The sequence below is a fragment of the Augochlora pura genome, chromosome 8, assembly GCF_028453695.1.
Source record: "Augochlora pura isolate Apur16 chromosome 8, APUR_v2.2.1, whole genome shotgun sequence".
Classification (NCBI taxonomy): domain Eukaryota; kingdom Metazoa; phylum Arthropoda; class Insecta; order Hymenoptera; family Halictidae; genus Augochlora; species Augochlora pura.
This window is the reverse complement of record NC_135779.1, coordinates 5,441,235-5,447,988: the sequence shown is the minus strand read 5'-3', so window position 1 is coordinate 5,447,988 and position 6,754 is coordinate 5,441,235. Positions and strand designations below refer to the sequence as shown.

The window sequence follows — 6,754 nt, the reverse complement described above, 5'->3', positions numbered from 1 at the left end:
TTATAATTATACTGTAGATCTTGGAATTAAAATTGCAGATCTTATAATTATGCTATAGATCTTTGAATTAGAATGCAGATCTCGCAATTAGGCTACTGGTCTTCTAGTAGACTATCGATCTTGTAATTAGGATTGCACATCTTATAATTATACTATAGATCATTGAATTAGACTGCAGATCTTGCAATTACATTGCAGATTCTCGTTTCTTTGAACTAGTTCTAGATTTAAAACAGCAACGAATGAATAAATGAAATGTAAAACAATCCAGAAAACGTATTAAACGTAACAATATTATTTTCAACAGACTAAAATTATTCAAGACAAAAAACAAATTCCCAACCACCGCAGACAAACTATACCTTGTACCTAAATCATACAAACTATACTACTAAATATCGATTAAATTCGCTGCTTAATTCGCAACCCTCGTGCATAAAAATCATTCACTAGAAATCACGCGTGAATTAATCTACTAAAATAGAAAATCTCCTAGAACCAACCTAGGAATGTCAAATTAAATAAATTACAATTATAAATTATAATTAAAAAAAATCATTCACTGTAAAATCACGCGCGAATAAATCTGGCAAAATAGATACTCTGAGAACCAGCCTAAAAACGTCGAATTAAATAAATTCTAATAACAGAAAACGATTCGATAAAAATATCTCGCTAACAGAGAATATAGCTGACAAACGCGTCGCGAACATTTTTGTTCCTGAAAAGACGGAAACACGTACTTTGTTCTGTGGGGAAAAAGGAATCGGCGACGAGCCGACCTCGGTCGAAAGAAACTCGCCGGCAGAAAAATTTGTCGGCTAACACAAGCGAGTTCCTGGCAGCGATCATGCGCGCCTGTGTGTTCGTGTTGTGTGTGCGTTTGTGTGTGTGTGTGTGTGCACCGTGGAGGATAGAAGTGGCACACGTCACGTTTCTGACGTTATTATTAGAACCCGCGTCCGGATACGTCGTTTGACGGAGAGCAATGGAAAAAAAAAAGGATGATAATATCGTTAACGATAATGGCGCGCGGACACGCGAGAGCGGAGCAATACCGTCGAATCCCCTCGTACCGGTTTCCTACCGAACGATTCCGTGAAATATTGGCAAGGAATTCGCAGATTAGACGAAGGTAATGGCGAGTACGCCGCGCGGCGTGTATCGATTCGACGGCCGTGGTAATATTGTTGGCGAACGAAACCGTTTCAATAAAGCAAACGCGAACGCGTAAATGTGCTCGTAAAAGTGATGCGTGGAGTTTATGTTGCTTGCGTTGATTTTTTGATTAGCGGACGGAATACGCGGCGATAAAAATGATTTGAAAAATTCTGTCATGGTGTTGGTAATTTGTTAATATTGTTGATAAACGAACGAAACCATTTCAACAAAGCAAAAGCCTAACATTTCTTGTCAAAGTGCTATGTAGAGTTTATGTTGCTTGCGTCGCTTTCCCGATTAGTAGACTGAATACGCGACGACGAAAATTATTTAAAAAATACTGCCATGGTACTGTCAATTTGCTAACATTGTTGGCGAACGAACAAAAGCATCTCGTCGAAAGAAAAGCGAATACCACTCGTAAAAGTCCTATGTATAGTCTACGTCGCTTGCGTCGATTTTTCGATTAGTAGACTGAATACGCGACGATAAAAATTATTTAAAAAATACTGCCATGGTAAATTTTAAAAATTCTGCCACGGTACTGTCAACTTGTTAATATTGTTAACAAACTAACGAAACTGTCTCGCCAAAGTAAAAGTCTAAGATTCCTTATAAAAGTCTTATCTATAGTCTATGCCGCTTGCGTCGCTTTTCCAATTATCAAAAGAAATACGCGACGATGAAAATTATTTAAAAAATACTGTCATACACATTTAGAAAATTTTCCCATGGTACTGTCAACTTGTTAACATTGTTAACAAACTAACGAAACCATCTCGCCAAAGTAAAAGTCTAACATTCCTTATAAAAGTCTTATCTATAGTCTATGCCGCTTGCGTCGCTTTTCCAATTATCAAAAGAAATACGCGACGATGAAAATTATTTAAAAAATACTGTCATACACATTTAAAAAATTCTGCCATGCTACTGTCAACTTGTTAATATTGTTGACAGAACGAACACGTGCGGCTTCTGTTCGCCGCAGTCGGCGCAATTTGTATTCCGCATAAAGATCCGCTGTCTACTGATTAGCAGTTAATTGCTTCGTTTTAGTGCCTATATTTTACGAGGCACGTGAATTCTCCATCGGGCGAAGTATTCATTTTCAACGAGCTAAACGTCCATACACGTGATCGTTTATTTATCCAAGCGGACTGAAAGAACGTAGTTTTCCCGATGGTGAGCAAGATCGCGCGACGTTAATATAGGAAAGAGTTTGAACAATTCGATATTAACGATACAGAGTAGGGATAATAAAATATCGTGAAACTATTTTTAGGATAATTCAAATATTTATTTTCTAAGAGCAATGTTATATTGAAGATGGAGTATCGTGTGCGTTTTATATTATTTTACAATGCTGGTTTTACTAGTTTTCCTAGCCAAATTAAACTAACTCGCTTGACGACCGACTGGAGAAATTTTAACGTCCAATCAACGTCATAATTCCTCCATTTGATTATGATTTCTACGCGGTATACTAACATTGAGGAAGTAATCGATGTCGTATAAGTTTCCTTCGATATTTCCATCGAATCGAATAAAGTACCGTATAATTGCCTGAAATTTTTCAAGTATATCCCGGTCGGGTATTTTTCAGGTAGTGTCGAAACATTCCGAAGAATTTAAGGTTCGCGTGGCGACCGGCATCGCGGATAATGGCAGATAAGCGTTCATTGCCGCTGCATGATCGGCCGCAGAAACCGGTATATAGAGGTCTCGTCGCAATTTCCACGCGCGATAATTACCGGCAGCTTCGGGTTTCCCAATGACAGCCGCGGCTCGCCGAGATACAGCGCCCGGCGATCTTATGTAAAAGCGCGAAATAACATTCCGCACGTGACCGAGAGTGCGTGTTGGACGACGACGACGACGACGGCGGCGGCGGCGGTGGCAGCGTTTCGCGCGCGCGATTGCACAATCCCGGGCGATAATCGCGACCAGGCCGAATCACTTAATTAGCCGATCGTCGGAGCGATCCGTGACTCAACCGGTGGCCAACGCCGTTACGCGCCGGGTTGCGTAACACCGCGGAATTTTCATCGCGCAACGAAAGTTTTCGCGTCTCTATCGCGTTTCTCCCGGCCGTCGGCGGCCGTTTTCTTTCGCCGGTTCGTGCATCGCGTTACACCCAGCGGCGTGTACGCGACGAGGTGTACCCCCCTCGACGACGACTTTGAAACCGCGGCTCGATATCGATTAAATGCCACCGCGGAAAGGTTAGCCCCGACCTCCATCTTGAAATTCCTGCCGGGTCTTGGCTAAACCCGCCGCGCAAGGTCGCCGCGCGACGATTATTTATTGAAAAACACGGCCGCGTCGAATCGCTGGGTATTATTGTCTGCTCTAAGCTCGACGCGGCGATATTCCGTTTCGCGCGAGCAACGACGGCCGAAGCAGCTGTGACGTCAATCGTCGCGGCCGTCGCTTTCGCTCGCGCCATTTTGACGTTCGACGATGCGTCTCCCCTTTCGGCTGCGGCACCCGCCGAACCGGGGAACCGCGCGGAATGGAAATCGAGATCGTGCCAATTGTTTGGCGAACGCGGATGTTTGCTTTGAAGCGGGAGCGGAGGAAATTTCTTGGCTGTCGACGCCGAGTGCGCGGCTTCCGCTTGCGGAAACGAAGACGAAATGGTACCGCGGAGAGCTGAATATGAGATTTAAGATTTGAATGGGGAAGATGGAAGATTTCAGATGTGAATAGGCAGATTTAAGATGTGAAATGGGATTTGGATGAAGCGGGCAACGATTCGACGATGTTATAGAGGTTTGGTTCATAAAACGGGACCTTTTTATATATTATTTAAAGTAGAGTACTTGTTTCGAGCACGTTGTTTTTTAATGGTGAGAAAGTTGACTTATCTAGTTACTATCTCAATTGACTGGAAGGCAATTTAAAAGACAAGAAATTAGTTTAAAAGACAAGAAATTAGTTTAAAAGACAAGAAATCAATTTAAAAGAGAAGAAATTCTTTTAAAAGACGAGAAATTAATTTAAGAGAGAGGAAATTAATTGAAGAGAGAAGAATTAATTTGAGGGAGAAGAAATTAGTTTAAAGGACGAGAAATTAGTTTACAAGACAGGAAATTAGTGTACAAAACAAGAAATTAGTGTACAAAACAAGAAATTAGTTTAAATGTCAAGAAATTAATTTAAAAGACAAGAAATTAATTTAAAAGACAAGAAATTAATTTAAAAGACAAGAAATTAATTTAAAAGACAGGAAATCAGTTTAGAAAACAATAAATCAATTCACAAGACCAGAAACACTGTTTCGAAGCAGCAGCAAAATTCTCACGATAAGGAATGGAAAATCTGATTAATCCATCAAGAAAGGTTAATAGAATTAAACCGACGTCGAAGATACTTAAAACTGTAACCGAGCCAGACGCTCTCCGATTCAATTTACCAGGCACTTGAAAACAGCGAGAAGAAGAAACCGCCCCAACCTCTGACCTACACCCCGAAGCAACCATCTCGGGATCAATCGCGAAACCATGCTGGTCCCGAGCACTTCACTCTGTCTACCCGGGCGTTGATCAGGCCAGCCGAGACTGTCCCGAAAAGGGGATACATGCGAGACGAACACTCTTGAATTTCGTCGTCCGAGCGAGCACCCCGCGTCGGGGGAGGGCGAGAGAGCGTCGGTTGCGCGCCGCGACCACTGACCTAGATCCGCGGCCCGGCCTGCCGCACCGTCCGAAAAACATCAACACGGCTGGAGAGGAGAGGCTGGCTCGACATGGACCGCGACAGCAATTAGGCTGCCGAAACGACCCCACCACCGCGAACAGGGGTCCCACCCCGGATCGAAAGTATCGCGGTGAAAAGGTACGGACGCGGCGCGGATGCGGCGCGCATCCCCGAACCAGGAGAGAACCGAGCGAAGAATGCAACCCCCATGCGCGCGGTTTTCGACCCCCGTGGGCGAGAGGGCAGGTGAACGAGGCAGCTCGCGGTGGCGGTAACCGCTCGCGGCCAGCGGATAGATTGTCGCGGCGCGTTCGGAAGCGGAAAAGTCGGGCCGGGTTGAACCCGGCGCGGTGTTCGCTACGCGACTCACCTTCACGCTCTCGGCAGCTGGTCCGTCGGCGCGACGGTTGCTCCGGTCCGCTTATCGATCTCGCACACGGTTTCCACACCCGCGAACACTCGGGAACACTTCGGGCCGGTTCGCCGAAATCGTCGGATCGGAATTTGGGCCGCGCGATCCGTGAACGCGATCCTTCTACTCGTAGCCCTCTCTCTCTCTCTCTCTCTTCCGCCGTCACGTGACCGACGGGGGTGGCTGACACCTGGACGAAGGACTCCGACGACTTTAACCCCGCTTCGCGACGCGCAGAAACGCTGAGCCGTGTAGAGCACCGTGCACCGAGGGAAAACTCTCTGCTGGCGACGTGAAATCGTGGCGTGGCGACCGACGAACCTTTGTGTACGTGTGCGTTTGCATGAAACGCGACCGAACGAACGGATGGAAACGAGGACGCACGCAAGCGCAACCGGCCGTCGTCCTAACCTCCACTCGATAACGTCGTCCTCGGTCAGCCTGCCGCCTGCCGAGGCGGCGTCGCGTTACGTCACTACGCCCGTCGTTGCATATACGTGTTGCGTCACCGGGAGAGACGCTTGCGCGCACGTGGTCGACGGACAAGCACAGGAGAACGCGAGCCGCGACGTGACAACGTCAACCCTGCTGCACACCGTATTGCCAACACCACCCCCCTCGATCGTAGTTAGACGGGGGGAGGACAGGCTGAAAGGGAAAGGGACGGCACGGTGAAAGTTACACGGGGTGGGTTCCACCGGTACCGTACCAGGTCCGATCTGGCTTCGCGGTGCATCGGCTTGTTGCCCACTGGCTGGCGCGAGGTGTCCCTCTTACAAAGGGTCGATGGTCGCTCCTCGGCTCGTCACCAATGGGCGATCCTCTTGACGAGCTCTCTGTTGCTTTCGTTGGCTGTCTTCTTTCTTGCGAAGAGGAAATCCCTGCTGCGATATATTCAAAATATATAGCAGAACGGAGTTGTCGTCTTCTTGGGTATTGTGCTGCGTTAGGTCATCAATTATAAAGTGCATAGTTTACGTTGTAATTTTACTGTAAAATCTACGCATTTTATTCTCAACCCCTTGCCGCACCATTTTCATTGCAATTATAATATCTAAAATTCTCTCGATCGCCCTAATTTCTTAAAAGAAAACAGAATGTCATATTTATTGCGCGCTTACGTCTGCTCGAACGTTTAAATATTGCTAACAATAAAATAAAATTTGATTCCTACTTAAAGGACCGGATAAATATTCGTACCTACCAGCTCATTATTAAAAATCTCCATCACGAGTCTAATTTGTTAAAGTACGACAAGGGGTTAATTATCTAAAATTATGTCTTTAGAGAACAGCTTGTAATCGAATTAATTGTTGTAGTTTTATATTAATGTTGTTCACGTTACACGCGCGTGACGGTGAACGTGTCAAGAAGCTATCTGGTCGATGATAGACAGTTTGTAGTACATCGAAATCACTGACACAGGTTTTACTGGTGCCAGGCCTGGTCGCCAAGTACTTTGACCTATAGAGCTGTTGCTCG

At 45.6% G+C, this 6,754-nt stretch overlaps 1 protein-coding gene across 1 annotated transcript in view; it reads right to left on the bottom strand.

Moving 5' to 3' along the window:
• LOC144474587 (ras-related protein Rab-37) overlaps nucleotides 1-5,853 on the bottom strand; it is a 133,433-nt gene extending 127,580 nt beyond the window's left edge. Inside the window, exon 1 of the mRNA XM_078189630.1 lies at nucleotides 5,231-5,853. The gene's annotated coding sequence lies outside the window, so the exon portion shown is untranslated. The remainder of the gene's footprint in view (nucleotides 1-5,230) is intronic.
• Between the last annotated feature and the right edge of the window lie 901 nt (nucleotides 5,854-6,754).